The sequence below is a fragment of the Elephas maximus genome, chromosome 7, assembly GCF_024166365.1.
Source record: "Elephas maximus indicus isolate mEleMax1 chromosome 7, mEleMax1 primary haplotype, whole genome shotgun sequence".
Lineage (NCBI taxonomy): Eukaryota > Metazoa > Chordata > Mammalia > Proboscidea > Elephantidae > Elephas > Elephas maximus.
Window position 1 is genome coordinate 50,213,061 of NC_064825.1, and position 10,129 is coordinate 50,223,189.

Sequence of the window (10,129 nt, forward strand, 5' to 3'; positions counted from 1 at the left end):
TTGAGAAATTGTGCACAAAGTATTCAGTGACATTAGTTACACTTATCACAATGTGTCAGCAATTTCCTTAATTGTCTTCTGTTTGTTCCATTTCCAGTACTCTTTTTTCTCTACCCCATAATCTTCCCATCTTTCCTTTTGAGTAACTGATGACATTTGGTCTCATACTGATGGTCGTTAAGTACAGCACTCATCTTATGGTAATATCCTTTATTTGTCTGCCACTCTGCTATTTCACTACAAGGTGATCTCAGAGGACAGGCTCGGCTCTAGGTTTAAAAAGTGTCTCAAGGCCATAGTCTTAGGGAGTTCCCTACTCTTCTAGTTTGTCTGTTTTTTTACTTTTTTGTTTTTTAGTAAGAATTGGTGTTCTGCTCCACATTTTTCTCCCATTCTATCTGGGACCATCTACTGTGGTCCCAGTCAGAATGGTCAGTGGTTATAGCTGGACACAATTTAGTTCTTCTAGTCCCAACATACATGAGGTCATGGCTCTGTAAACTTGTTTCATCTCTGAGCTTTTGGTTACCTCCTTATTGTGCTGCTCCTGGTGAGTAAGACACTTAGTTGTGTCTTAGATGACCAATTTCAAGCTTTTAAGACCCCGGAGGCTACTCGTTTCCCTATGATGTAGCTCATGATGTTGTGAACTGTGCTATGCCAATTGACTGAGTTGTCCCATGAGATGATGGTCCTAAACTTTCAAATGCAGAAAACCAATCTTGGAAGGCATTTGATTATGTCTGTGAAGTATCTGTATTAGTGTCTTCAATGAATATATATGCCCAAACCCACATATTTGTATTCACATGTACCTGTAGGTACGTCTATCTATTCTCACCTATGTGCATACCTGTACCTACCTGTATACCAATATGCTTATATCCATCTATATGTGCTCAAACACTCAATTTTTCTTTGTTCTGTGCTCATGGTATCCACATTCCTGGGCACTTTTCCAATAACCAAAAAATAACAATAATAACAAGTCTCTTATCTAAAGCATAATGTCTCCTCTCAACTCCCTCCCCACTAATGAACTTTGGTCTCTCTCTATATATCTATTCTTGTCTTCTTATAAAAGAGGAATCAAACAAATCTTATGCTTATATGCTTGGCTTATTTCACTCAGCATTATACCCTCCAAATCCATTCATTTTATAATGTTTTGCAGACTCGTCATTATTCTTTAGGTTGCATAGAATTCCATTGTATGTATGTACCACAATTTGCTTATCCATACATCCAACGATGGGCACTTCAATTGTTTCCTTTTATTTACTATTGTGAATGAAATGACAATGAACATATATGTGCATGTATCTATTTGGGTCATTCTTTTTAGGTCTCTAGGGTCAGAATCCACTGAATGGCAACAGGTTTGGTTTCAATTTGGTTAGGGTAATATTAGGAGTAGGATTGCTAATTTTGTGTTGATATTGTTGAAAATGCCATGCCATTTTCCATAATGATTGTAATGGTATCTTAGGCTGGGTTCTGTAGATAAGCAAACCCAATAAAGTGTATAAATATATATAGAGAGAGATTTATATCAAGAAAATGGCTCAAGTGATTGTAGAGGCTAGGGCATCCCAGGTCCGTGTGTCATGGGTTGAATTGTGTCCCCCCAAAAATGTGCCAACTTGGTTAGGCCATGATTCCCAGTATTCTGTGGTTGTCCTCCATTTTGTGATTGCAATTTTATGCTAAAGGGAATTAAGGTGGGGCTGTAACACCACCTTTCCTTAGGTCACCCCCCTGACCCAATGTAAACAGAGTTTCCATGGTGTGGGGCCTTTATCGCCTCATATCTCTCAAGGGATAAAAGAAAGGCAAGCAAGCAGAGAGTTGAGGACCTTATACCACCAAGAAAGCAGAACCAGGAGCAGAGCAGTTCCTTTGCACCCAGGGTCCCTGCACCAGAGAAGCTCCTCGACCACGAGAATATTGAGGACAATGGCCTTCCTCCAGAGCTGACAAAGAGAGAAAGCCTTCCCCTGGTGCTGACACCCTGAATTTGGACTTTTAGCCTACTTTACTTGAAGAAATAAATTTCTCTTTGTTAAAGTCATCCACTTGTGGTATTTCTGTTATAGCAGCACTAGATGACTAGGACACCATGGATCAGGATAGAGGCATCTCTGGATTTATGTAGCTGCAGGAACTGGCAAGCCTAAGATCAGCAGGTCAGAGAGCAGGGCTCCTGCTCTCAGGCAATGGAGATGGACGAATCCGAAGATCTGCAGATAACCTGATAGCTTAATTCCCAAGAGCCAGAGGTCAGACGAACAGGAGGCAGTCACAGGATCCAGAGGGAGCAAAAAAAGCCAGAACATCTGTTTATATCTGGATGTAGGCCACACCCCCAAGTAAAATCCCTTTCAACTCAAAGCAGATTCTATCATGGGAGTGATCACATATAAACACTGAGAATCATGGCCCAGTCAAGTTGACACAATCTTCATGATCACAGTCTACCCCTTCTCAACTTGACACATGTACACATATCCTTAAACCATACATAATCTCTGAATAAAGACAACGGTAAAGTTATACTTGCCCCTAACATGATAGAACACACATACAACCAAAAATGCATTAGCCCCCTTTATATCTTATATTTTATAAGTGAAGAAAACAAAAATATTTGTTGCATACATACAAAGGAGAAATACTCATAACAATTATAGCCCTCATTTCTGCAACTGGTCACATGGCCATAACTGATATTTAGAACTATCTTCTTCCTTCAGGAAGTGCCTCAGCTGCTTGTGGTTCTTTGCCTGGTGCAGTGACTCAAACCTTCATTCCTGAAAAGCCTGGGTCATTAGCAGTCATTTTGGAATTGGGCTGCTGTAGTTTTCCACTGACTTTAATCACAGGGGATGGTACTACTAAGAGACGCTGTAAGGGATCAACTGAATTCCAAACATACTCTTCTTTACCTTTATCATATAATACCAGTCTGATTCCCTGTTGGAAATCTGGATCCATCACATCAGCCAGTGTGATAATACCCTTCTTTGCCATAAGGAGCCCCAAGTGGCCAGGTAGCATTCTTAGCTTCCAGTTCAATGGAATCAGTGATGTGCCTCCAGGTGGGAGCATTCCTCCCTTTGGAACTAACACCTCTCAATGTGCACAGCATAAAGTCACTGGGACAGGAAGCAAAAATCTTGCAAATGGGACACTAAGGGTAATAGTGAGTGGTGCCACTCCCATTTCCACCCCTTGATTCCTGGACCCATGAATCCTGGCTGTGGGAGAAACAGTGTGATATATTGGATGCTGGTTTAGAGCATATACAACCTCCTAGAGAACATTGCCACAGCCCTGCAAGGTACTGCCACCTATCTGGTGCTGTAATTGTCTTTAGAAGGCCATTCCATCATTCTATCAAGCCAGCTGATTCAGGATGAAAAGGAACGTGGTAAGGCCAGTGAATTCCATGAGCATGGGACCACTGCCACACTTCATTTGCTGTGAAGTGGTCTGAGACAATGCTGTGTGGAACACCATGATGGAGGATAAGGCATTCTGTAAGTCCACGAATGGTAGTTTTGGCAGAAGTATTGCAGACAGGGAAGGAAAATCCATATCCAGAGTAAATATCTATTCCAGTAAGGACAGAACACTGCTCTTTCCATGAAGGGAGTGGTCCAATGTAATCAACTTGCCAACAAGTTGCTGGCTGATCTCCTCAAGGGATGGTGCCATATCAGGAAATTAGTGTTGTTCTCTGTTGCTGGCAGATTGGGCACTTAGTGGCTGAAGCCAAGTTAGCCTTGGTGAGTGGAAGTCTGTATTGCTGGGCCCATGCGTAACCTCCATCCCTGCCACCATGGACACTTCATTCATGAGCCCATTGAGCAATGACAGGAGTAGCTGGGAAAAGAGGATGACTGGTTTCCACAGAACATGTTATTCTATCCACTTGATTGTTAAAATCACCCACTGGTGAGGTCACCTTTTGGTGAGCATTCACATAAGACACAAATATCTTCACTTCTTTGGCCCATTCAGAAAAATGTATTTGCATACCTCTTCCCCATAAATCCTTGGATCCAATTTTCCAATCATGTTCTTCCCAAGTCCCTGATCATCCAGCCAGACCTTTGACCACAGCCCATGAATCAGTAAATAATTGCATCTGGCAGTTCTTCCTTCCAAGCAAAGTGAACAGCCAGGTGCACCGCTTGAAGTTCTGCCTATTGAGAGGATTTTCCTTCACCATTGTCCTTCAGGAAGGTCCCAAAAAGGGGCTGTAGTGTTACTGCTGTGCATTTTCAAGTGGTGCCTGGGTATTGCGCAGAGCCATCTATAACCAGACACGGGTTTTCTCTTCTTCAGTCAGCCTATAATAAGGATCTCCCCATGAGGCCATAGGTGCACACATGGAGAGGGAAGGTAATGTTACAGGATTGGAGACCATGGGCATTTAGGTCACTTCCTTATGCTACTTGCTTGGACCTTCAAGTCCTGCTCAGGCCCAGTCTCATATATACCACTTCCATTTAATGATAGAGTGCTGTTGTGCATGTCCAACTTTATGACTCTGTTGTTCAGACAACACCCAATTTATGATGGGTGGGTGCTGCTGCATGGTGAGTTGGTGTCCCATAGTTAAGTGTTCAGTCTCTACTAAGGCCCAGTAACAAGCCAAAAGCTGTTTCTCAAAGGGAGAGTAGTTTTCTGCAGAGGAAGACAGGGCTTTGCTCCAAAATTTGTGTTATGATTCACCAATAGGGGCCTGCCAAAGACTCCAAACAGCATCTCTATCTGCCACTGACACTATAAGCACCATCAGGTCAGCTGGATCATGTGGCCCAAGTGGCAGAGTGGCTTGCACAACAGCCTGAACCTGTTGCAGAGCATTCTCTTGTTTTAGGCCCCACTCAAAACTAACAGCCTTTTGAGTCATTCGATAAATAGCCTGGAGTAGCACACCCAAATGAGGAATGCGTAGCCTCCAAAATCCAAAGAGACACACTAGCTGTTGTGCCTCCTTTTTAGTTGTGGGAGTAGCCAGATGCAATCACTTATCCTTCAGTTTAGAAGGAATATCTCGACATGCCCTGCACCGCTGGACCCCTGGAAATTTCACTGAGGTGGCAGGTCCCTGATTTTTGTGGGATTAACTTCCCACCATCTAGCACACAAATTTTTTACCAATAAGTCCAGAGTCATTGATACTTCTTCCTTACTAGGTCCAATCAGCATAATGCCATCAATGTAATGGACGAGTGGGATGTCTTGTGGAAGGGAAAAGTGATCAAGTTCCCTTTGGACTAAATTATGACATTAAGCTGGAGAGTTGATGTTGCTCTGAGGTAGACAAGTGAAAGGAGTACTGCTGTCCTTGCCAGCTGAAGGCAAACTGCTCCTGATGGTCCTTTGAAACAGGTATGGAGAAAAAGCCATTACCTTGATCAATAGCTGCATAAATTATGATATTAGACTGGAGAGTTGAAGTAGCTCTGAGGTAGAGAAGGGAAGGAGTATTGCTGTCCTTGTGAGCTGAAGGGAAAATTCTGATACTTCTTTGAAACAGGTATGGAGAAAAAGGCATTAGCCTGATCAGTAGCTGTATACCAGGTACCAGGAGCTGTATTAATTTGCTCATGTAAAGAAACTACATCTGGAACAGCAACTGCAATTGGAGTTACCACCTGGTTAAGTTTTCAATAATCTATCATTCTTGAAGATCCATCTGTTTTTTGCATAAGCCAAATTGGTGAGTTGAATGGAGATGTGGGAATCACCTTCCGTGCATCCTTACATCCTTGATGGTGGCACTAATCTCTGCAATCACTCCAGGGAAGTGGTGCATGTTTTGGTTTAGTATTTTCCTAGGTAGGGGCAGTTCTAATGGGCTCCATTTAGCCTTTCCTACCATAATAGCCCTTACTGTATTGGTCAGGGATCCAATGTGGGGGTTCTGGCCATTGCTGAGTATATCTATTCCAATTATGAGTTCTGGGACTGGGGAAATCACTACCAGATGGGTTCAGTGATCCAATAAACCTTCCGTGAGATGGACATGAGCCAAGACTCCATCAATAACGTGACCTCCATATGCCCTAACTCTGACTGGTGGGCCACAGTGACTTTTTGGGTCTCCTGGAATTAGTGTCAGTTCAGAGCCAGTATCCGGTGTTGTTGTTGTTGTTGTTAGGTACCATCAAGTCAGTTCCGACTCAGCAAATCTATGTATCAGCAAATGAAACACTGCCTGCTCCTGGGCCATCCTCACAATCACTGTTATGCTTAAGCCCATTGTTGCAGTCACTGTGTCAATCCATCTCCTTGAAGGTCTTCCTCTTTTCCACCGACCCTGTACTTTACCAAGCATGATGTCCTTCTCCAGAAATGATATCTCTTCACAACATGTCTGAAGTATGTAAGACTCAGTCTCTCCATCCTTGCTTCTAAGGAGCATTCTAGTGGTACTTCTTCCAAATCAGATTTGTTTGTTCTTTTGGCAGTCCATGGTATATTCAATACTTCTTTGCCAACACCACAATTCAAACGCATTAGTTCTCCTTCGGTCTTTCTTATTCATTGTCCAGCTTTTGAATGCATATGAGGTGGCTGAAAACACCGTGGCTTGGGTCAGGTGCATGTTAGTCTTCAAGGTGACGTCTTTGTTTTTTAACACTTTAAAGAGGCCTTTTGCAGCCAATTTGCTCAGTGCAATGCATCTTTTTTGATTTCTTGACTGCTGCTTCCATGGCTGTTGATTGTGGATCCAAGTAAAATGAAATCCTTGACAACCTCAATCTTTTCTCTTTTTATCATGTGTTGCTTGTTGCTCCAGTTGTTAGGAATTTTCTTTTATTTAAGTTGAGGTGTAAGCTATATGGAAGGCTGTGGTTTTTGATCTTCAACAGTGTCTCAAGCCCTCTTCCCTTTTAGCAAGTGGGGTTGTGTCATCTGCATAATGCAGGTTGTTAATGAGTCTTCCTCCAATTCTGATGCCCCATTTTTCTTCACACAGTCCAGCTTCCCAGACACATGGTTCTGACACATAGTAACTCTATGTACAACAGAACAAAATATTGCCAAGTCCTGTGCCATGCTCACAATAGTTGCTATGTTTGAGCCCATTGTTGCAGCTATTGCTCAATTCATCTCATTGAAGGTCTTCCCCTTTTTAACTGACCCATTACCTTTCTAAGCCTGATGTCCTTCTTCAGGGACTAGTCCCTCTTGATAACATGTTCAAAGTACATGAGATCAAATATCACCATCCTCAATTCTAAGGAGCATTTTGAATATAGTTCTTCCAAGACAAATTTGTTCATTTTCTCCAGTAGATAGCCATAATAAAATCTCTCCCAATTGTGACAACCAGAAATGGTTCCAGACATTGCCAATAATCCCCTGGGGTGGTATCATGCCCAGCTGAGAATCACTCTTCCAGTCCCCTCCCAAATGACACCGCTATAAAAAAATTTTAGATACAATCCTTTCCTCTCCCTATCTACAATATTTTCTGTTTCTTTTTTCCTTAATTTACTCTACCTTGTAATTGAATTATATTCTGCCATATTATTGTCATTATTTGTGACTAGGAATCCTTTTCATTTCCCTTTAGAAGGTGTTTGTGTCCTTTGGAGACCACAGTGTGCAATTTAAAAAGACCCCAAATCAAAAAAAATTCCTCAGGTGCATTAGACCCTCAGAGCTTACTCACTGTATGACTCTGGATGGGGTATGTAATCTCTCTTATCCTCTTCTCACTTGTGAAAAGAAGATAAAATGTTAAAGTGAAGATTAATTTGGTATTAATTTTAAGCACAGTACCTGTCAAAAGTCGGCAACTGAAAACAGTTTACCAGAGAGAATAGAGTTGGGCCTTGGGGTTTTTAACAGCTGAGGCTCCCTATGCTCTGAGAAGATGCTACTTATCCCTGTGTCTATAAGCCAAGTGAAGAGCAGCTGAGATTAGAACTTGTGAGGAAGGGGTGTGTGCATGGTGGGGTTGGTGGGTAGAGGCTGCAGTTAGGTGCTGGCCTCAGGCACATGAAGAGGAGCTTCCTGGAGGCCTAGGCTCCTCTTCCATGCCACCCACCTTCCTAGTCATTCTCCAGAGCTGTGGCCCTAAAATGTGTCCCATGTACATTATCACCACCCATAGCCTGCAGTCACAAGAACGATGTAATATTGAGTCAAGATAAACTGGGTTAACAAGATATAATTTCTCAGAACCTCCTCTTCTCCTCTGCAAAATAGGGGTGATAACAGATGTCTATTAAAGACAATTGATCCCATCCCATTTATATATAACACGTAAACTTTCCCAGAAACTAACAACTTATGATGAAGACAAAAATTCTGGGAAAAGGTTAAATAATTAGATAAACCATAACTAGCCCACAGAATGCAGACACATAAACTCAGTAAACCAATGCAATGTAAAGCCCCACTTTTAATAGCCCACATCATGCTGATAAGTGAATGACAATCATTCATTTAAAATTTTCCTTTTGGATAATATCCTGTTTGTACTGTATATAAGCTGATCAAAACTGTAATGTGAAGAGCTCATCTCACTGGAGGAATATCCTGTTTTTTGGAAAAGTTTTTGGACTCAAGAAAACTTTTTAACTCTAACTGAGCTATTGATCAGATTTTTTAAAATAATATTTTAGAGTTTTTGGCGAAAGTTGACACAGCAATGTAGGCTCCCAGTTGGCAATTTCTGCACAAGTTGTTAAGTGACATTAGTTACATTAAGCATAATGTGTCACATTCTCTTTCATTGTGTTTTCTTTGTTCTATTTTCAGTAGCATGTTTCCTTGCCTCCTCATCTTCTTATCTTTGCCTTTGAGTAATTGTTGACCTTCGGGTCTCCTACCAATTGTGGTTACGTAGAGCACCCATCTTACAGATAATGTCCTTTATTCTATGTGCCACTCTGCTATTTTGCTAAGAGATGATCCCAGAGCATAGACTCAGTTCTAAGTTTAAAGAGTATCTCAGGGCAATAGTCTCAGGGAGTCCTGTGCTCTCTACTGTTCCACTTTGTCTGACTTTTAATTAAGAATTTGAGCACAGCTCCACATTTTTTCCCACTTTATCTGGGACTTCAGTCAGAACAGTCAGTGGTGGTAGCCAGGAACAAATTAGTTCTTCTGGTCTCGAGGTAGATGTATTTCTGTCTCCTATAGACTCGTTTCTTCTCTGACCCATTGGTGAACATTTTACTGTTTGCTCCTGGCAAGTAGAGACCCGCAGATATGTTTTAGATGGCAGCTCACAAGCTTTCAAGATCTCAGATGCTACTTACTTCACTAGGATGCCAATCATGTTTTTTGTGAGCTATGTTATGCCACTTGGCTGAGTTGTCCCATGAGACAATGATCCTAAGTTTTCAAACCAAGGAAACCAATCTTGGAAGGTGTTTGGTTATGTCTGTGCAGGATCTGTGTCTGTGTCTTCAATGCATATAGATGTCTGCACCCACATACTTGTATTTACATGCAGTGGTTAAGTGTTCAGCTGCTAACCAAAAGGTTGGCAGTTCAAATCCACCAGCTGCTCCTTGGAAACCCTATGGGGTAGTTCTATTCTGTCCATAGGGTTACTCTGAGTCAGAACAGACTGGACAGCAATGGGTTTTTTGGAGGGTATATGCCTAGCAGTGGGATTGCTAAATTATCGGGTAGATCTACTTCCAATTTTGAGAAAGCACCATACTGTTTTCCTTGGTTGTTGAACCATTTTATAGTCACATCAACAAAGGATCAGTGTTCCAATGTCCCCACCTCCAGGCAACATTCATTGTTTTTATCTACTTTTTTTTTTTCCTATCAGTGCCATGTCAGTAGGGGTAAATGTTTATCTCATAGTTTTGACTTTCGTCTCTCTAATGGTTAATGATTGTGAATATCTTTTCATAAGTTTGTTAGCTGCTTGGATGTTCTCTTTGGTGAAGATTCTGTTCATGTTCTTTGCCCATTTTGTGATTGGGTTGTCTTTTTGTTGTTGAATAGTTGCAATTATTTTTAGATTTTAGAGATTAGATTCTTATGTTGATCAGGTTTTTATATTGACGTTTCACAGTGCGTGGTAAATGGGAATGCATCAAAGTACTATATGCATAACATATAAATTAAGTGTACA